Here is a 22466-nt window from a genome sequence, read left to right as displayed (position 1 = left end):
CTCGGGTAAGGAGTTCCACAGATGGGCAGTTCTTACCGTAAATGACTGGCCACCTAACCTGGCTTTTGCAAAGTGGGGAGTAACAAGGGGTACTTGAAGATTGGATCTCAGGCTCCTCGTTTGATGGTATTTACGGAGTCTTTTCCTCAGGTAATGAGGGCCCGTTTCTCTGATTGCCCTGTATGCGAGAGCTAGCGCCTTGAATTCTACCCTCCTTTTTACTGGCAGCCAATGCAGGCTACGCAGATGGGGGGATATGTGGAGTCATATCGGGATATTTCTAATGAGCCTGGCGGCTGCATTTTGTATAGTCTGTAACTTCCTAATCAGGTAGTCTGGCAGTCCCAAGTACAATCATTGCACATTGACCATTATCCAAGGTCTCCCGGACAGTCTCAGCTATTTCAAGCAATGCTGTCTCGGTGCTGTATCCCGACCTCAAGCCAGACTGGGAGTCATGGAGAAGTTTGTTAGATTCTAGGTATTCAGATAGCTCTTTCTGTACGTCCTTCTCCAGGATTTTAGCCGGTGCCGGCAGGAGGGAGATGGGCCTAAAGTTTTTCAATTCAGCCGGGTCTGCATCCTCTTTCTTGAGGATGGGTTGAACAAGTGCAGTTTTCCAGACTGAAGGATACATACCTGTATTCAAAGAAGAGTTCCAAAGAAAATTTAAATGGGGGTTAAATAGTAGGGCCAAAAGTTTAAAGAACCTAGCTGGACACGGGTCTAGTGGAGACCTGGATTTTCTTTTTTCCAAGTGAGAGAAGCCTCCAGGCTGAAAGGTCTGAATTCAGACCAGGTATGAGGAAGGCGAGAGAAAGGCAAAGGTGTAGTTGTTAGTTCCCTTGTGGAAAATGAAGAGTAAATGGTTTGTATTTTTTCTTGAAAAAATATTGAGAAACCTTCGCAGAGGGTACTATGTTGCTATGTGTTGAATCAGGTTTAATGAAATCTTGAACAATCTTAAAAAACAATTTCAGAGTTATTTGAAGATTTAATTTGGTCTGTGGTATAGTCCCTAATGGACTTACGCTTTAGGCTGTGAAAGTGTTTTAATGCTATTCTGTAAGCATTTTTAGACTCAATATTGTAGGTTTTCCGCCAGACTCGCTCGAGCTTCTTGCATAGACTTTTCTCCATTCGGAGTTCTGGTGTAAACCAGGGGGCTATAGGTTTATTTCTTGCCAGTTTCATAGTCTTTATAGGGGCTATAGTGTCAAGGGATGATGTGACCCAGTGATTGAAGATAGTGGCATCACTGTTAGGTTCACCGGTCAGCTCTATAGGAGTATTTAGTAGAACAGGACCCATTGCATCGGGTGTAACTTTCCTCCAATTCCTTCTATCTTCAAAGACGGGTTTCACGAGGTTCTTGCACTTGGTCATGGACAAGTTAAATGGTATAAGACTATGGTCTGACCAAGTAAGGGGGATAGAGTCCTTAGTGGTAAGGGTTGGAATGTTGGTGAAACTGAGATCTAACATGTGGCCTGCTACTTGTGCAGGCGTAGAGACCTTTTGGATGAGATTTTGTCCTTTAAGAGTGTCGGCCAACTGAGAGGCCAGAGTGTGCTGCTCATTGTCCATGTGGACATTAAAGTCGCCCAGGACTATACAATTTGCGTATTTCAATGAGAGATCTGCGATAACATCGCAAAGCTCCCGTATCTCAGCAGGTTTAGAGTCAGGGGGTCTGTAGACTAGTACTTCTGCTATAGAAAAGGTGGGGGAGATGCCGATTGATTAATGTCTCCATGATCTTTGAACAGCAAGGAAGGAGAGAGATTGGCCTATAGTTTTGTAGATCAGTAGGATCAGCTAACGCCTTTTTGAGCAGTGGTTTAATGCGTGCGTTTTTCCACTTACGCGGAAACGTAGCTGTGGCTAACGAGATGTTGCAGGCTTCCGTAAGCACTTCGGCTAAGACCAGGTTTAGTTCTGACATGACGGCAGGCGGCGCCAGGTCTAGTGGGGATCCAGATTTCACATGAGTTAGTAAGGAGCCCACTTGCTCGCCAGAGATGTCAGAAAAGCATTCTAGGCTAGGAGGGCAGGGCCCAGGCCCGAAGGAGCGATAGATTGAGTCAATCTTGTAAATAAAGTGACTTGCTAGGTCCTCGCATAACTCCTGAGTGGGAGGGGGGAGCGGATTATTGGCCCTTGGGTTCGTGAACTCCTAGAAAATAATGACGAGCTCCCTAGAGGAGCTCTTCGCTTCCGTAATACGGGAGCCTAGATGTGCTCTTCTAGCTGAATTACAATTATTTCAATAAATTCGATAGAGCGATTCATCTCGCTCAGATATGGATTTCCTCCATTTTCTTTCCTTGACCCTGCAAAGGGCCTTTTCTCTTCTGAGAGTGTCTGAATACCAAGGGGCTGGGGCTGCCCTATCCTGAATTTTTACCCTCTTAAATGGTGCAATAGAGTCGCGGGCCACTGTTATTGACGCCTCAAGCCTCACTAAGGCTGTATCACCATCTTCGCAGTTCGTAAATGAAGGGGCTGTATAGGCCCGGTGTAACGTCCTGGCTTTCTCGGGGTTGGGACAAACAGACAACGGACCAGAGAAAGGGAGGTTAAGGATGATTTAATAAACAGATAAACAACTACAGACAACAAAGAATACCGGTACTGGAATCACCAGTTAAAGTACGATACCCATTCACAGCTCTTCTAACCGTCCTCCGCATGCACACCGGTCCCGGTATGCTCCAACGGAGGGCACAGTGCTAAGCAGTGGCCGACAATGCCACTCGACCGCTGTGAAGGGTAGTTCCAAGGTTGTGGAATCTACGGGGGGCACGTGGGAGTCACCCGGCCGGGCTCTCTACCACCTGGGAACAGCCGCTCTACCAGTTTCCCCCAGAGTACTGCCACAACACAAAGACGCTGGGAACACCTCCTAGTGTGCGTCTCTTGTATCCGGGTTTAAGTGATGATACCCAAGGTGGTGCAGAGAATGGATGGGAGCAGCCGCTCTACCTATCCCAGTTCTCCTACGAGTGTCGATGGCTAAGACGCGGAAACACCTCCTGGATAGCGTCTTAGCTCTAAGCGTGTGTTTACCCAAGTAACGAGGGTTGGGAGCTTCGGCTCGCACCAACCTCGATTTCTCCAAATTGTCAGGCCGTTGGGAGCTTCGGCTCTACCAACGGTACTTGTGCCCAATGACGTTGAATACGGCTCTCAGAACGGGACAGGACACGGGCAGGAAGCACATGCCAGCACCTCTCCTCCGCTCCTTAGAATGTTCCTTCCGCCGCTCCACTCTCCAACGGGTCCGTGTACCTCAACCAGGTACTCCGGCAAAGATCAGAATATCCGACGCCGAGTCCCAGTGATCTTCTCCTTAAGTAGTACTCTCGGCGTTGTATAACCATGACTCTTGAGTTGCATAGCATGAAAACTAGGCGTTACCCTTGGTGTTATGTAACCAGAACTCTTGAGTTGCATAACATGAAAACTAGGCGTTACCCTTGGTGTTATGCAACCAGAACTCTTGAGTTGCATAAGGCAATTGTTGCCGGAGGGCATTCTGGGAGTTGTAGTCCGCTCTCCTCCAAGCGCACCAGGTTCACGGAAGTGGCATCGTGGGAGGGAATCCATGTGCGGGAGGGGATTCCTGACACCCGGCTAAAGGCGGAAGATGTCACCTATCTCCAAGATCTGCGGAAGTCTTTGCGAACTTGCGGATGGCCGGACGATTTTGTAAGCAGCCAGGAAAAGCTTAGCGCCAAATGGTCAGTCCAGCCTAATATCTGGGGGGGTTCTACTACTAATTCCGGGATGTTGTTAGCTCTTGCCCAGCAACATGTGTAGGACTAACGACTCTTGAAGAAAGGTCAAGTAACTCCATGGCTGCAACTAGGCAGGCAGACTCAGCATTAGAAAGAGCCTCCAAATGATGATTAAAGTCCCCTACCAGTAGGAACTTATCCGTTTGCAAAGTATATGGGGCCAACCTTTCTAATAATGCTGTGCAGAACTCCTTCTTATTTCCTCCAGGAGGATGATACACTAAAGCACCCGCCCTCTCAATCCCTTGGGCTCGCTCCACACTAAAGATCAACGGCTCTAAATTGGGGGAGGAAACAGTATCCAAGGTCTGAATATGATAAGGAGGATGCGTGGCAATAGCTAGACCTCCGCCCCTCTTTCCTGATCTATCCAGACGGACAACAGAGTATTCCGCAGGGAAAGCAATTTGTGTTCCTAATTCTGATATATTCTGAAATACTTACACAATTCATTTAAATGTTGTTGTGTGCTAGAAAAAAAACCCTTTCCTACCCCCAGTATTCTGGAAGATTGTCATATAAATCCTCTCACTTTGAAGTCAGAGAAAGAAAAGTAAACAAGCGCCATCCATAGACAGCACCTGACATTTCGCTTTGGTCTTTAAATCTTGTTCTTATCCTGTCACATTTACTGTGCATTCAAAGGCCTGTTTACAGAAAGGTAGTTTGAGGAAGAACACAGTAAACACGCTTTAGGCAACGGGAGGGAAGAATTGAACCTGGAGAGCCTGAAGCAAGTAAAGCCAGCAAACAGATAGCCAGAAAATGTGAGTTACAAACCACAAAGCCAATCGTAATCAAATGGCGGAATGCATTCCTAGTTCAACTTTCTGAAAGTCCCCAAGATATCTATAGCAAACCATAAAGGGAGTTTGTGGATGAATACTGTAAAAACAACCTTTAGGCAACGGGAGGGACAAACTGAACCTTGAAAGCCTAAAGCAAATAAAGTCAGCAAATATTCTACCTCTATCATACATCTTTCAGATCATTTCTGACTTTTATTTTGCTTCTTTCTGTTTGTTGCTGACCTTTATTTTGCCTCTTTCTGCTCATTTCTCACCTCTATCGTGCCTCTTTCTGCTCGTTGATGTCCTTTATTCTTCCTCTTTCTGCTCATTTATGACCTCTATTCTGCTTGCTTCTGTTCATTCTGACCTTTATCTTGCCTCTGTCTACTCATTTCTGACCTTTATTTAGCCTTTTTCTCCTCTTTCCTCACAGAACTGCGGTGGGGGGGGGGGGTAGTTTCTCAAGGCGCCTGCGATCTCAGTTGGCTCCTAGACAGCGGGCAGGGAAAAAGACAAACATTTTGGTCTCAGCCAGCGGGATCGGTTTTACAGCTCTCGCTTGCTGAGAGTGGAGTTTGTGTTTGCTCTGACTTGGCGGGTGGTCAAAGCTCCTGCCAAGTCAGAGCAAACGGCTATGTCCCGATTGTGGGCACCCTGGGACATAGTAGGAGCCTGCCCTGGGGGTGGGTGTCCCCAGGGCCATATATGGCTCCTAGAGGGGGGCCAGTGGCCCCCTCCTTTAATCTGCACGGTTTGGCCCCAGGGAGGCACGTAGCCACCTTCCCAGTTACAATCATATTTAGGGCTCCCGGTTTTATGGTATTTATTTTTTTGACATTTCCGTCTGTATTTATCCATATTTATTTTTGGGGCATTTTATCTGTATTTATCCATATTTATTTTGAGTTTTGCATATAAATGAAGTTGTAAAACTGTACATTTCCATATTTATTTAACCGATAGCCTCGCATTCCTAACTTGACTTCTGTTGTGTTTTAGCTATTTAATCTGCCAAATATTACATAACAGTACATCCACTGGTAAATATTAGCATTATACCACAAATGTATGTTTACACATGCAGTTATTTAAAGAAATGTCATCCTGTTTTTTAAATTTCCTATGCTGTCCATCTGCACAGCTGTTGGGCTATAATTCATGAAAGACAGCATGAAGAGTCACTTAAAAGAAGCACAATTTTCTGTATTTATCCACTTTTAGAAATAAATGCAGACAGAAAACATATTATTTTCCGTCTGTATGTATCTGTAAAAACCCATAAAAATTGAAAAGAGGGAGCCTTAATTATATTATAGCGCCGAGAAGGTGGTGGTCCAGAGGGTGTCCGCGTGCCCCCCATTACGTTTAATTTATCCCTGTGGAGGTGGTGGTCCCTGTGCCTTGAACCCGCCCCTTGAGGGGGGTCTATAAGGACCCCTCCAAATCCAAAATGAAGCCCTGGGGAGGTGGTGGTAGTCCCCGTGGCTCAAAAGAGCCTTTGGAGGGGAGTCCGCGCGACCCCCTCCATTATATCATAAAGTCCCAGGGAGGTGGTGGACCCTGGGGCTTAAAAGAGCGTGATCAAAATGAACATTGGAAAAACACTTTTTCTGCCCCCCCCCACCTGGTTCTCGACCCCTGCTTGAAAGAAAACTCAAATTTAAAAAATAGGCACAAACTTAAACCTGTCAGGTACAGTGTTCCGCTTGCCCCCTGTAGAACTATCACCAGTAGTGATCTTAACATAGGAGACATTGACACCCTGGTTGCTTCACACAAACTGGAGGAAGGGGGTGGTGACACGGGTGCTAATGTTTATCAAATTCTAGATGAATTGGAGATTTCATATGACAAAACAGCTGACACTGAGTCAAACCCAAATCCACGTTCTTACCTAATGTGCCACATAACAACATTGATACCTTTCAGGAGATGGTTAACACCCACCTAGTGAATTTTAGACAAACTCAGTGACACCACCTCTTTTACCATTATCAACAGATTAGAGTACAGTAACAGCATCATCAACATCTGGGGGAAATTGGAAGATTGGAGAGACAGAGGTCTTTTGGAGTGAGTATTGCTTCCTCAAGAAAGATCACCCCAAACTTCCTGCCATGTACCTGTTACCCAAGGTGCACAAGAATACGACCAATCTTCCAGGTAAACTGCCCTGGAGAATATTTCTCGCTATGTTGACCACTTCCTCAGGGACTTTGTTGTCATACTGCCTTCCTACTTTAGAGACACTAAAGAGTTCCTGAACAAAATCAACAATCTTGACTGGCACAAAGAGTACTTCCTGATGACCATGGATGTAATTTCCCTTTACACAGTCATTGATCATGATTAAGGTGTAGCTGTGTGTGCCAAGTACCTAGCAAAAAGATCCATCCGGCACATGGAGCACACGCAGATGCTAATAGACATGATCAAATACTGCTTGCATAACAACTGCTTCTTTTTTTAAGGTATCATATTGATGCTGTTATTTTTATCATTAACTTTCAGATGTCCCTACATCAGTAGGTCTTGAAGAGACCCCTCATTTTTAAGGGGGTCAAAACACCGTTGACAAAACCTTAAAGCAAACCATTTACCAGTCTCTACCATTATATTAGGAGGCTGTGTCTATTGTACATTAATTTTAATGGTTGACTTTTTCATTATTGGAAACCACTTTCCTATGTTACAATATGTCACAATTTTTGTAGGTTCCATGTTCACTGGGGACACTTTGCACTGCTTTTTTAATACAAATTTGATATTTTGGATAAAAAACTGTTGAGATCACAATCAAGTGTGTGGTATATGGTTTCTTCTTCGCCTTCCGACACCTCCATAACCCTTTTTCTTTTGCCATTTGGCTGAAAACTTTATTATTATTATTAATTACATTGTCCACAGGAACCGTTGTTTCTGTTTATATGATACTTACCCTGGTTCCATGTGAGTAGGGTTTCCCTTGTTTCCCCTTACACGTCTTGTTTGACGGTAGACTGTACAGACAGACCCTCAGCACCACCATGGAAACGTGCTTTGCACCTAGCTTTGCCAACCTGTTCCATGGTGTGTGGGAAGAGAAAATCAGGAGGGACGCTATCCTTTACCAATGATCTGGCCAATGTGATTCTGTGGCTCAGGTACATTGACGACCTGTTCGTAGTCTGGAAAGGCAGCGAACAGGGAGCTCATGACTTTGTGAAGAGACTAAACTCCAATGTTCACAATCTGAAACTTACCAGCACTATCAGCAAGACAGAGGTGGAGTACCTTGATACCAAGATGGAAATCATTTCTAATACAATCCACATGAGTCTCTCTAGAAAGTGTATAGCCGGCAACCCTTTGCTCCATGTCATGAGCAGCCACCCAGATAACCTCAAGTGGAGCATCCCCTACGGGGAATTGCTAAGAGCTAAACGCAATGGCTTTCGACACGGAACTAAGAACAATGACTGCCAGATTTGAGGATAGAGGATATCCCAAATGGGTTCTCAAAAGGGCCATTGACAAGATTAAACGAGTGAAAAGGAGTGAGACTCTTGATGAGAACACCAGTAAAGACCAGTTCAGCAATGACAACAGTGAAACTAGAGTTATACTCACGTACAATGGCAACTCTGATATCATTCGGAAAACCATTGCATGCAATTGGGGCATGCTTACTGAAGATCCCATTATAGGAAACACTATTCTGGACAGACCTAAAATGACCTACAGAAGGGGCCGTAAGTTACGGGACCTGCTGGTGCATAGTGACATCACTGTAACAGAACAGAACAGGGGGGTCGATCTCCAGAACTTTTTTCCCTGTGGACACTGCAAGGCCTGTTGCGGTAGCCGCATGAAAAAGAATATTTTAACACCAGTACTAACACATGATCCCAATCAAGCAATTTCTCACCTGCAGCACCACCTTTGTGGTATACGTACTCGAATGCCCATGTACCCTGAGATAAGTTAGGAGTACTACGCATATGGCTAAAAAATGAATTTTAGACCAAATGAGAGCCATTAATAATAGAGACCAACAGGATCCCGTTACCAGACATTTCGAGACATACCATTTCTCAGATAGCTCTAAATTGATGTATTACGCCATTGAGCAGGTGCTTAGCAACAGTAGGGGAGTCAATCGGGTACTTAGACTTCAGACAACGGTAATCAAGACATATCATAGGCATGGACACGGGTCTCCCGAATGGCCACAACATGGATGAAGAGATGGCTGTTCACCTACAGGAAGTGTAGGCCCTTCCCATATAAACCCACCTCTGTATCTCCCCCCACATTCTACATCATCTTGCTTATGGGACCTACATAAAACTAGGCCATTCTCTGTTCTTTCTAGGACCAGGGGAGGAATGAACTGTACTGTTTGTTTTATCTATTTCCCTGTTTTGCCTTTTCACTCTTTCTTTATGACACTACTCACCAGAATGACCATTTGATCTTTTGCTCTTATGTCTATCTCTTTTAGGAGGAAAGGAAGGGACCCGAGACCTGCACCTGTCACCATGGGGTCCCTACCCTTTTCATCGTGACATCCTCATGTTGCATCGCATTTCTCAGATAAGAGAACATCATGTGTTTTTAACTTTTCTCATTATGTTTTGACATTTGTGCACTATGGGGTGGTTGTATATAGGGTGTAATCTAACATCTTGAGTCTTTTGCAGTCCTGCCTCTATCACTCTCTCTTTCTCTGGCCTTCTCACTCCAGCCATGCATTCTGAGTTGAGGGAGAGATTCGCTCTATCTTCACAGCTTCTTGGGACTCTCTGATCAATCTGGAGGTTTTCCCCACGCCATGTCCTACAGCGGATTCCCTTAGAGAATCCTTATTATACCTCCATACACCTAGTCTGCCACTAAGGCACTCTACTGATTGGCATTTCCGCCACTATGCCGATTTTGCCCCATGGCAAGTAGCCACCAGTCATACTTGTGGGAGGGGCACAATGGTGATTTAGACTTAGCATGTTGCAACACATTCACAAATTGCCACTATGGCTTTCAATCTTGTGGTAAGTCTACCTCTATGCCAACACTGGCTCTAGGCAACTGTCTGCCACAGGTCTTACATTCGTGATGGGCACCATGCTGATCAAGGCACTACATCTACCATGATGCAACACACCCACTGTTTGCCACTACGGCACTCAAGTATAAGGCACTTTCGTGACTATGCCTACTTTGGCTCGAGGCATCATTATTGGGGTATGGGTACTTGCCAACCATGACGCGACATATCCATGGATTGTCATGACATCTCTAACTCTTAGTACGCCTGCCTGGGAACTGCACCTTACGCATGGTCGCCTCCTCTTCTCCCACTTCATACAAGTACACGAGGTCCATCGTGTGTCGTGCATACACAGAGTGATACTGTCTCTCCACCGATACTTTAAAAAAAAAAAAATTTCTTTATTTCAAAGAGAACCATACACGTTCCAGTATTTATCTGTTACACTTCATTAAAGTACCACTACCATATTATATAAAGGAAGAAAGAAATCCCTTTTTTCAAACACTTTTGTCTGTAACAGGAGCAAGAAATAATATTGTGGTTACAGTTTCTCCCTTCATAGTTATAGTTCTTGAACATAAATTACATGGACTAATGATCTTGTCAATCCCCAAAGAAAAACCTCCCCTCCCCCCGCCGGTTTCTGTCAGATTGATACCCTATTTCCATATCTAATTGAATCTTTTAGGTGTAGCCTTCACAATGTGCTGTTCCTCATCCTGCGATTCAGATTGAGTCTGTGAGGGCATCTCTTCTATCTCTTAAACCAATGCCCCCCATGCCATCAGTACTTTCGGGAGCTTATCATTCTCCCTAGTCTTCCTCACATGGTCTTCCTCGGCCATTGCCCATTCGTTTAAATCTTTCTTCCAGTTTTCCAACTGAGGTCCCTGCGGATTCAACCAGTGGATTGCTATTCTCTTCTTGGCTATCATAGGTCCCAGTATCAGAAATCTTCTGCTAGTTTTACTTTTGAGATTTTTGGATATTAAGCCAAGAAGACAGGTTTTTATCTCCAGGGCTATCTGCCATCCCGGAACTCTATTCAGTTGTTCTAGAACCTCAGCCCAGTATATTTGTATTTTATGGCATTGCCATACCATGTGTACAAAATCTGCTTGCGTATGTTGAAATCGGGGGCATTTGGAGTCTCTGTATATATTTATAGAGTGAAGCCTCCTGGGTGAAAGGTAGGCCATGTGGACTTTATTATATTGTATTTGTTTAAATCTATTGCATATTGATACTTTGCAGGCACTTTCATGGATCCTTTCCCAGTCTTTTGCCGTTATCATGTGCTTACTGACCTCTTACCACTTTACTTCTACTTACAAGGGCCTAGTCTTTTTAACCTCTCTCAGTGCCCTGTATAAATGGGAAACTAGTTTTCAACCACCCGCCATTGCAATTATAGTGACCAGTGTACGCGTATGCTCTGGGGCATCTGGAAATGTCAGCCAAAGTTATCGGGCTGTAGCTGCTATCTTGGCATATTGCAGGATTTGTCCCACCCCCCCATTCCAAATGTGTCCACCGCGTCCTGGTAGATGATGAACCTATTCTCTGGGTATAGGTCTGACATCGTCAGACAACCCTCCTCCTTCCATTTTTCGATTGACATTGCTCGTTCTATTTGAGCGAACTGTGGCATGACCCAGATGTCTTCCTCTGGTGCATAGGGCACACTTTTAAGAAGTCACTTAGTTGTTCTATCCCATATTTTGGCCATTAATCGAATTAGAGGAGGGTATTGTTCCGGATGAGTCCTATTAGTCCAGAGAAGCGCTCCCATCTGATGTCTACCATAGGTACCCTCTAACCGGGATCGCTCCCAAGACCGATCCGTATCAAGCCATGCTATTGTATGTTGCATTTGGGGCGCCAAAAAGTATAATTTTAAGTCTAAGCTTACCCTACATCTCTTTCCATTCCACAACAGTTGGGTAAGAAGTACATCTTGTTCCTTGAATATTCTATGTGGAATTTCATAGAAAGAACCTTGCATTGTGTACAAACATCTGGGTAGTATGATCATTTTAATTAGATACATTTTTCCCATCAGGGATAATTTGAGGGTATTCCAGAACTTTACACTCCCTTGTAAGCCCTTTAATATCCTGCCCATATTGTATTCATAGAAGGCGTCTTTCTCTCTGGCTACTCGTATCCCGAGATATCGCACGAATTCCAGGTCCTATGGGAGTTCCAACCCATGGGACTGGGACTCTACTCTTCCCTCCATCTTCCCTATTGGATATAGTTGCGATTTCTGTTTATTAATGTGTAAGCCTTGGGCCCCATCAAACGTTTCGAATGCTAGGAGCAATATTGAAATCGAATGGGCCAGGCGTCTCAAATAGACCAGTGTGTCGTCTGCGTATAATGACACTATGTGTTCGGTTTTGCCTATCCTAATGCCTTGACCTTGCAGCTCCACCCGGAGGTGACATGCCAGTGGCTCCATTGCGAGGGCAAATAGCAAAGGGGACAGCGGGCATCCCTGTCGCGTGCCCCTTTGTAGCAACATAGGATCTGATACAAACCGTCCCGTTCGGACCCTCGCCATGGGTCTTGCATAAAGTAATTTGACCCCGTTTGCAAACCCGGAACCCAGTCTCATTTTTAGAAGGACCGTCATGAGATATCCCCACCCGACCAAGTCAAACACTTGTTCAATATCTAGAAGCACAAATGCGCTTTCTTCTGCCTGTCCCCCAAGAGTCTGCATTATATGTGCACTGATCCACACGTATCAACTGTGGAGCAACCTACTCGCCAGCACCTGGCTGATAATTTTAAGGTCTACTTTTAGCATAAAAATGGGTCTATATGTGTTCGGTATCAACGGGTCCTTCCCTGGTTTGGGAAGGACCTGTTGGGAAAAATCACTATTAATGCTTCCCGCCTTGAACTTGGCAGTTCACCCCTCTCCACTGCTTCTTCAATTACCTCTAATAACCTGGGAGTCACCAGCCCAGCATATTCTTTATAAAATTCAGCCTTCAGGCCATCCATACCTGGAGATTTAGCCATTCTCAAATGGGTTATTGCTGCTTTTATTTCCTCTTCACCAATAGGGCTCTCCAGTATTTCGAAAGTCTCAGGGTCAGGCTGGGCACTTCCATACCTGCCAGATATGTTTGTATGGTCTGGGTATGTGTGGGGTTCTGGGACTCTGAGTATTTTGTATTTAAATGGATTGCAAATGCCTTGTTGTTCTCATGTTGTGTATAGACCATTTGTTGCCGGTCATTTCTAATTGCCAGGATCGGTTGTGGTTGTATATCCATACTAATTAGACGTGCCAGTAGACGGCCCGCTTTATCTCCTTCCGTATACCACCTTCTCCTGCTCTTATTCCTATTATGTTTGTTTAGTGTATCCCATAAATCTCCTATCTTTTCTCATTGTGCTGCCCATTTATTAGGTCCCTCTATTTCTGTGGGGAGTGCTTTTTCTAAGATGGCCAACTGTTGTTCCTGGCGCTTCAGATCTTGCTCTAACACTTTTTTTTTTAACTCCGGCCTCAGTAGATATACATGCCCCCATTAGCACTACTTTCATGGCATCCCATTCCATTGCTTTAGAACTGGCAGTATTCCAGTTGACATCAAAATACCCCTGAAGTTCCCTGCCGATAGTTCATGCTTCGGTATTTATCCTCCAAAGCGGAATTCTAGATCTTGGCCTGCGCATAGTGTATACTATAAGTAAATGGAAGTGATCCGATAAATATCGAGCCAGCTATTGTGCCTCCTCAATTCTATAAGCTGCCCCTTTCTGTATGAAGAAGTAGTCCAATCTACTATGTGTATTAGTAGCGAGTGTGTGACATGAGTACGCTTTGTGGTGGGGGTTGCGATGCCGCCAGATATCCACCAAATTATAATTTATTAACATCTGACGCATAGTTTCTCTGGTTTTCGGTTTGGCCTCTTGTCCGAGGGGGTGTCTGTCTAGTGTACCATCTAAGGCACAGTTATGGTCTCCCGTAACAATCAGTTGTACATCTGGTGCAAGATCTATCTGACGCATAACTGACCCCAAGACCTCGCCATCATCACTATTTGGGGCGTGTATGTTCATCAGGCAAACCTTCCGCCCATCTAGTGTTCCCTCCACTATCACATCTTCCCAATTGATCTGGGCTGGATTTTTCCACTGTGAATGGGACTCCCGGAGCCACCCATATCAGCGCGCCCCTGGCATATCTTGAGTAGGATGTCGCAAAAAACGGACCCTCCACCTTCGTTGGACAAATTTAAGGCAATCTCCCCACAGGTGTATTTCTTGAAAGAAAGCTAAGTCCACTTTGTAGGTTTTAGATACGCAGCCACCCGAATCCTTTTGACCATATTATTCAGCCCTCTAACATTCCATGTTATGAACTTGTAATTCTGTCTATCTTCCTTCATATCTGCATTGTAAACTGGTGTGAATTCTCCTTATCTTGTTGGGAGGAAGTGATTCTATCAGCGCTGGCAAACGCCCCTTTTGAACCTATAGATTTTGTGGGATATCTTCTCTGCGCACATCCGGTATTAAACTTTTGAACAAAACATTGCCATCTCCAATGACCCCCCTCCCCCAGGCAGTAGTAACTGATCCCCCTAGCGCAGCCATCGTCTGAGGAGTCGGCCTCACATTAAATTCCACCTCCCCTGCAACCTTGTCTCCAACATTGCAATCAACAAATACAGTCAATTAATTCAAAGAAAAGTCTAGTTCCTGAATTACGGCCAGACTGCCAGGCACCATGCTACTCCACCCAACCCAAGGCATAGCAGGGCAGCTTCAGTTCGCCACAGCCGGAACATCCTAAACTGGATTATGGCAGAATCGTGTCCCAACTCCGGAATCCCAGTCTTTATCTCACAGTCCTTTTGGGATATCCCCGTCTTTTAAGCATTATCACACTCCACCCTCCCTTACTGCTAATTCCTGTCCTTACAGTTTCATTGTCCATAACGTTCTTCAGCAGCTCCCCCTCTGAGGTCTTTTTCAGTTCAACTGGGGTCACCCTCCTCCTGTGACTTGGTCTCCTGTACCAGGCAGAGTGGGAAGAACTGGTTGTGCATTGATATCACCTCCATTTTGGTCCGCAGGGTGCCGTCCGGGCCCACCAAAATACGTCCCTGCTCAGGTGTGTTCTCGGGTGTAGGTCCATTTTCCCCCGTGTTACGATGCTGGCCTCTCTGTCGTCCACTTCTGCTTTGTTGTTCTCTCCAGGCTTGGTTTTGATCTTGCCAAGCGAGGCCTATCGAGTCCATCCAGTCTGTGGTCTCCTGCGGTGTAGTGTACAAATATCCCTGCCTTTATGTTGTATTTGAAGCCAGCCCGGAAACATCAGGCTGTATTCAATGTTAAGGTCTCTAAGTCATCGTTTGAACCCCAGGAAGTCATTTCTGAGATCTTGTACTTTCCTAGTTTAGTCAGGGTATATTTGAATGTCTCGATCTTCAAACTTGGGAGGGCCATGAACATGTACATATTGTAGTATTATATCTCTGTCTCTAAAATTAAATAAAATGGCAATTATGGCTCTGGGTGGCGTTACTGGTCTCGGTGGGGGCCCTAGGGCATGGTGGGACCTTTCTATCGTGAACATTTTGGAGAGAGTGATATTTTTTTAAGCCGGCCCTATCCATTGCTCGAGGAAAAGACCCACCTCCAAGCCCTTTGCCTTCTCCGGTAATCCGAGAAATCTGAGGTTATTTCTTCTTGACCTCCTCTCTGCATCTTCTGCTCTATCTTCCAAGCGGATAGACTGTTCCTGGAACGAGGTCACCGTCGTGCGTAGCCTCTGGACTTCTTCTCGCCGTGTCCCTAATTCTCCTTCTGTGCTTGTGACTCGATCCGCCACTTTTCGCAAGTCTAGGTGCAGCTGGTTAATATCTATTGCCATGGTGTCCATTTTTGCTTCAAGCGCTACCCGGGAATCTCTGATGGCATCCAAAATCTCTGCTTTATCTTGCGCCATAGTACCGTGATGCGACATCTGCTCAAGTTCTCTTCGATTGTGTTGGGATGTTGTCAGGCCCGGTACTGTGTATTGCATTATTTTGTTAGCCTGCCACCCCTTGCCGGTTTGTCTTTGCACATATTCCGACCATACAGGTTGGTTTCAGACGTGTCTTTTATCTCTTGATCCTCTCTCCGGCCCCGGGTCAGGAACAACCAGTGTCTCCAGCAGGGAGGTATTATCGGCCGTCCTTTTTTATTTTGTTTTTCTCCCTCCTTTTTATACTTTGCGGGTGCTTCTTACCTCTGCCAGTAGTCTTTTGTGACTTCCTCAGGGAGTTTCTTCCCTCAAGCCTGGCCTCCGTGTAACGAGTATTTTATTGAATAGATATCTCCCGCTGTGGTCTTATCTCTTTTCTCCCAGGCCCATGGGAAATCCAATCAGGTGTTATCTTCTTATTCCGCTTTGTGGTGCATCCAACACTACTACCGAAGTCACAGCAGTCTTTTGTGCCCCCGAGCTGTATTAGGTGCCGCACAGGCGGCACAGTATGTCTAGTCTTGACCACGGCCCCCTCCGCTCCTCACCAATGTTATGGGCATAGATAAATTCCCTTCCAAGTGGTTCCTGTGTATATTTCCTTCGTCTGGGGCTCTGGGGACCTCTCCTCTAGTACCTCTGGGCCTCAAGTGGTGTGTATTCTTGTTTGTTCTATTTTATTTGGGCCCCCAGCGATGAGGGTGTGAGAAGATCTGCTCCGGCAGCTCCCGCAGTCCATTCTCACCATCGGAGGCCCAGGGATCTACACACTCAGCTCTTCCGGGCCTCGCTGTACATTGCATGGCCTAAGCCACTCACGCTCCGGGTGGGCTTCGGCACGTCAACTTTTGTGCCTTTTTCATTAAGCTGCTTCTGCGAGCGGGGGGCACCACTCCTCTCAGGGCCCCCGATCCAGACTCTATCGTCATTCAAGGCCCTCTCTGACTCAGACACATCTTGAGCGAGGATCAGGCGCCGCCATTTTGGAGTCAGGCAGGCCGCTTCGTTACAAGAATTTCAGTCAGCTTTTTCTCCATAGTTATACTCCGACAGCCCCCTGTATCTTACTAGTTCTGCACGGGGGGTATTCCGTCACCGTTGTTCCCGGAGTTGTTGTCTTTTCTGCTAGAATTTAGGAAGGATTACTTAATCTGGGGCAGGACAATACACGTCTAGCCAGCCATGATCTTAGTACACGCTCCCTCTCCACTGATACTTATCTATATTTGGTATAAAACCTGATTGTATTTGTTACTACAGCAGTAGGGACACACAGGGTGAGAAAAGGCTTGGCTTATGATTTCTATTTTCCTACATTCTATTCTCTATACACTTCACCTTTCCCTCATGGCTTCAGACATTATCTATTGTAAGCTAGTATCTGTGTATAGTCCTATGTTGATTTCATTTAAAAGTCCATGTAATGACTCGAGACTCTCACTCGGTTATGGGATCAAGACCATTCCTGGCGGAAACACGTCACGGAGGATTTATGCTGATAATAAATCCCCTTTTTGATGTTTGTATAGTTTCCTGCATCTGTGGCCTGAGAGTGCGTGTTACTGGATTAATTTCCATGAACTTTACTGCCGGTTTTTCTCTGCCGGCGAACGCACCACCCTCCACGGGCAAAGGTTCCCGGAAGGAGTTTGCATTGTTTTGACAAATATATATATCGTTAAAGTTTGGCGGTGCCCCCGTTTCTGTTATCAGTTGGAAGAAGTCGTGAAGCTGAAACGCGTCCTGTTAACTTTTTACCCAGTAAATGATCACCGAGTATTCACCTTCATGAGAGTGCGGTCTCTTCACTTGGTCGACGAGCGGGGTTTTTGTGAGATATATATATATATATATCTCCCACAGGGGTCTTATCTCTTTTCTCCCAGGCCCATGGGAAATCCAATCAGGTCTTATCTTCTTATTCCGCTTTGTCGTGCGTCCAACGCTACTGCCGAAGTCACAGCAGTCTTTTGTGCCCCCGAGCTGTATTACGTGCCCTAGGTGATGCACAGGCGGCACAGTATGCCTAGTCTCGACCGCGGCCCCCTCCGCTCCTCACCAACGTTATGGGCATAGATAAATTCCCTTCCTGTGTATATTTCCTTCGTTATATATATATCTCTCAAAAACCCCACTCGTCAACCAAGTGAAGAGACCGCACTCTCATGAAGGTGAATACTCATTGTTTATTTACCGGTTAAAAAGTGAACAGGACGTGTTTCGGCTTAGCGACATATATGTACGTGCCTATTCCCTCACCACGAGCCCTGGAAGAAGAAAAGATATTTTCGAAACGCGTCGGCGAGAGTGGTGTTTGACTGTGAAAGGGAGCTGGTTGGCGCCATCTGCACCGATAAAGGGGGCTAGTGCTTGGAGCCCCGAGTTGATGTTCGAGTGCACCTCAAGCCTTTTGGACCCAAGCCTGAGCATTGATATTTGGCGGTGGCCATAACCGCCGAGTGTGCACCACCTCAGTAACCCATGGGGGCCACGGGGGCCAGTATACTACAGCCTCTGCATGTGGAGCATCAATGTTGGATTGAGGTGACGCTTGCCAGCTGAGAACTCATTCAGCGTTCTTTTTTACCCACAGACAATACATGCACGGATTGAAATGCATCTGGCACTGCAACCTCCAGGATGCCTAGCGCGGACTCATTCAGAGCAGCCCATCAGAGGGCGCGCTTATTTTGCATAAAGAGAGACAGCTGCTGGTACATGCCTATTCCCTCACCACGAGCCCTGGAAGAAGAAAAGATATTTTCGAAACGCGTCGGCGAGAGTGGTGTTTGACTGTGAAAGGGAGCTGGTTGGCGCCATCTGCACCGATAAAGGGGGCTAGTGCTTGGAGCCCCGAGTTGATGTTCGAGTGCACCTCAAGCCTTTTGGACCCAAGCCTGAGCATTGATATTTGGCGGTGGCCATAACCGCCGAGTGTGCACCACCTCAGTAACCCATGGGGGCCACGGGGGCCAGTATACTACAGCCTCTGCATGTGGAGCATCAATGTTGGATTGAGGTGACGCTTGCCAGCTGAGAACTCATTCAGCGTTCTTTTTTACCCACAGACAATACATGCACGGATTGAAATGCATCTGGCACTGCAACCTCCAGGATGCCTAGCGCGGACTCATTCAGAGCAGCCCATCAGAGGGCGCGCTTATTTTGCATAAAGAGAGACAGCTGCTGGTACGTGCCTATTCCCTCACCACGAGCCCTGGAAGAAGAAAAGATATTTTCGAAACGCGTCGGCGAGAGTGGTGTTTGACTGTGAAAGGGAGCTGGTTGGCGCCATCTGCACCGATAAAGGGGGCTAGTGCTTGGAGCCCCGAGTTGATGTTCGAGTGCACCTCAAGCCTTTTGGACCCAAGCCTGAGCATTGATATATATATATATACATATATATATATATATTCACTGAAAAAACCATAGGTTTCAGGGGTGTTATAGTTAGCTGGACTTTTCACTTGTACAAAACCATTGAAATTCCCCCGTTATAGTTAGTTCAGCTAACTATAACTCGCGCGCCCGCAATGCACTGCTGATGACGTCACATATTACATCACTCATGACATGGTCAGTGACATCACTCATGACATCACTGATGACATCTCAAATGACATCACTGATGACATCACTGATGACATCATCCAGTGAATGTGTGTTTTTCTGAAAATTAAATATGTTTTATATATGTATATCTCAAGGTCGATGGAAGAATAAATGGGTATATAAGTGTCTAAATGGATGATTTGTTTTTGAAAAATTGATTGTGTAACTGACTGATTAAGTGTATCATAGTGAATACATGGCTTAGTGAGTAATGTTTAAATATGTAAATATCTGTATCAGTCTCTCACTTTGTGTATAAGTGGCTGCATGGGTTGGTGAGTAGCTACATGGGTGTCTATATAGGTTATTAGTTGGTTTTTTGAGTATCAGTCTGAGTGTCTGCATGGTTCGGTGGGGGGTATTACGTAGTGCATAGGTGCATGAATGAGTGACTCACTGTTTGTATGGGTTGAACACAGCATGTGTGCAGGACTGTATGGGTGGATGAGTGTGTGTATGGGTGTGTTAGTGAGTGAATGACTGTCTCAATAGTGTCTTTATGAGTAACTACATATGTTTTAAACTAGTATATGTGACTATTGGTGTATATATGTGAGTATATGTGAGAGTGAGAGATTGAAAGAGTTCCTGTATGAATAAGTATGTGTTTCTTTAAGTGATTGTTTAAAAGACTAAGTATGTGTAAGTTTCCGTAGAAGTAAGTATGGTGGTGTGTGTATAACTGTATATGCAAGTAAATGTATGTTTGATTCTTTATTAGCATGAGTGACTATGTGTGTGAGTAACTCTATGGATGAGTGGCATTGTGTAACAGGATGTATAGGTGTATGAGTACATATGATGAGTGAGTACATGTATGAGTGACTGTATAGGACTGTTGGTGAATGAGTGGATGTGTATGTGGATCTTAGAATTACTGAAGAGGTTGTTGTAACTGGTATTGGTATGTCCATTGTTTTGAACATTTTAGTCTCTATTTTTGAATGTGTGTATCAAAGGTTATATTAGGGTGAGAGGAGGTCTGCCACTCTATCACAAGGATGATGTCATCAGTGATGTCATTTGAGATGTCATCAGTGATGTCATGAGTGATGTCACTGACCATGTCATGAGTGATGTAATATGTGACGTCATCAGCAGTGCATTGCGGGCGCGCGAGTTATAGTTAGCTGAACTAACTATAACGGGGGAATTTCAATGGTTTTGTACAAGTGAAAAGTCCAGCTAACTATAACACCCCTGAAACCTATGGTTTTTTCAGTGAATTTCTGAGGTTTTTTAAATGCTAATTCCTAACTATAACGTGCCTGAAACCTATGGTTTTTTCTGTGAATTTCAAAGGTTTTTTAAATGCTAATTTCTAACTATGCCTACAGAGATAGGACATGTGAAGAAAGAAGAAAAAATGCACAGAAAGAAACAAAAGAAGTGCAGAAAGAAGCAACAGAAGTCCTCAAATACGAAGATAAGTGCAGGAAGAAGGATAACGTGCAGAAAGAACAAAAAGAAGAGCAGAAAGAAGCCTTGTTGCAAAATCATCCTGTACCCTCAACTTTTTCAGACGGATACTGGTGGTAACTGAGTCTGACTAACCAGTCCTAGAGCCAGTGCTATGTTAAAAGACACTTAGAATACAGTGAAAACACCTACATACACTAGGGAACATTATGCGTTGGGGTCCCCCTGTGATTAGCATGACCTCCTCTGTAAGCCCCTAGTATATAATAGGGCATGGGGATTAAAACTACCTCTTAAAACAGGCCACAGGGCGTTTTTGCACACGTTAACTCAGGCCCCGTCCCCTCCATTCACCACTGTGTAAACACGCCCTGTGTCCATTTTTAGTTGGGAGATTAAGTTCATTTGAATCCTGAGGGTCCCTAGGGTCCAACTAGCCCACTAGGTACCTCCAGTAAGTGCCACAGAGCTGCGTTGCAGAGAGGTGTAAAAAGTGGCACGGCCTGGACCACCTCTCTGCAATGCAGCTCAGTGGCGCTTACTGGAAGCACTTGGTGGGCTAGTTAGCCCCCAGGGGCCCTCAGTATTGAAGGGAAATTATATCCCCAATTTAAAACGTGCCATAGTGCGTGTTTGCACACGTCACCTCAGGCCCCGTCCCCTCCCTTCACCACTGTGTAAACGCGCCCTGTGGCTGTTCTAAGTTGAGAGATTAAGTCCCCTTGAATCCTAAGGGTCCCTAGGGTCAAACTAGACCACTAGGTACCTCCAGTAAGCGCCACAGAGCTGCGTTGCAGAGAGGTGTAAAAAGGGGCTTGGCCTCAGAACACCTGGCTGCAGCGCAGCTCCCTGGCGCATACTGGAGATGCCTGTTGGGGGCGCGTTTGCAGAGTGCTGCACGGAGGGGGCATGGCCTCCGGCACGATGCCAGTCTTTTATTTATTTTAGTTTTTTAAGAAGGGGCGCTGTTTGGTTCCCCTTCTTATTCTAATTTATTGGCCCTGATGACCCCATCCCCCAGGGCCAGTCTCCTAATTATATTTTTTTGACCCCAATCCCCAGGGCCGGCCACTGTTTTTTATTATTTTTAAAAAATATATATTTATAGACACACCTAGGACATGCTGGACAAACCGTACGTACCTATCACCATGACGATTTGCGTAATATTCATTAAAAGGCGACTATGCATGCAATGAATCCACGTGGAATGTATTTACACCACTAGTGAAGCTCTGACATGTCTGATGCCCTACCGTGCCTAATCCTGGTAGACACCCTTGTCGTTTATTTATACAAACATGGGTAGCTATTGACGGGCACATTTAATACACATGCACACCAAGCCATTCAAAGGGGATTCGACAAAAATTCGACCAAAACTATGCAAGAAACCCCCCTCACGGTTAATAAAACACACATCCACTGCCGGATGTGTAATACTTTTTATTTTACTCTCTGGAAAGGGGACGAACATCACTTGAGAGTCACAGCGTGCTCCTGACAGAGCCCAATGCTGTGTTACACCCACCATTGCCTGCCGAGTGCCACACACCTCTGTGTTGTATTCCACTAGCTAGTGCATATGCTATGACACTCTCTAGCCCATGTGCACTGTAACACCACCCCGTGAATATGTCATGCCACACTTGTCTTTGCACGGGTTATATTGCCCCATCTAACGTGCCTTTCTCGATGCCTATGTTATAACGCACAGTGCTATGCCATACATATTACAATCTGGGATCCATATCTTTGTCACAGTGCATATGCAACGTTACACTCCCCAGCACATATTTTATATTACAACT

This window comes from Triturus cristatus, chromosome 9 (genome assembly GCF_964204655.1).
Source record: "Triturus cristatus chromosome 9, aTriCri1.1, whole genome shotgun sequence".
In the NCBI taxonomy this organism is placed as follows: domain Eukaryota; kingdom Metazoa; phylum Chordata; class Amphibia; order Caudata; family Salamandridae; genus Triturus; species Triturus cristatus.
Note: the sequence above shows the minus strand (reverse complement) of the source record.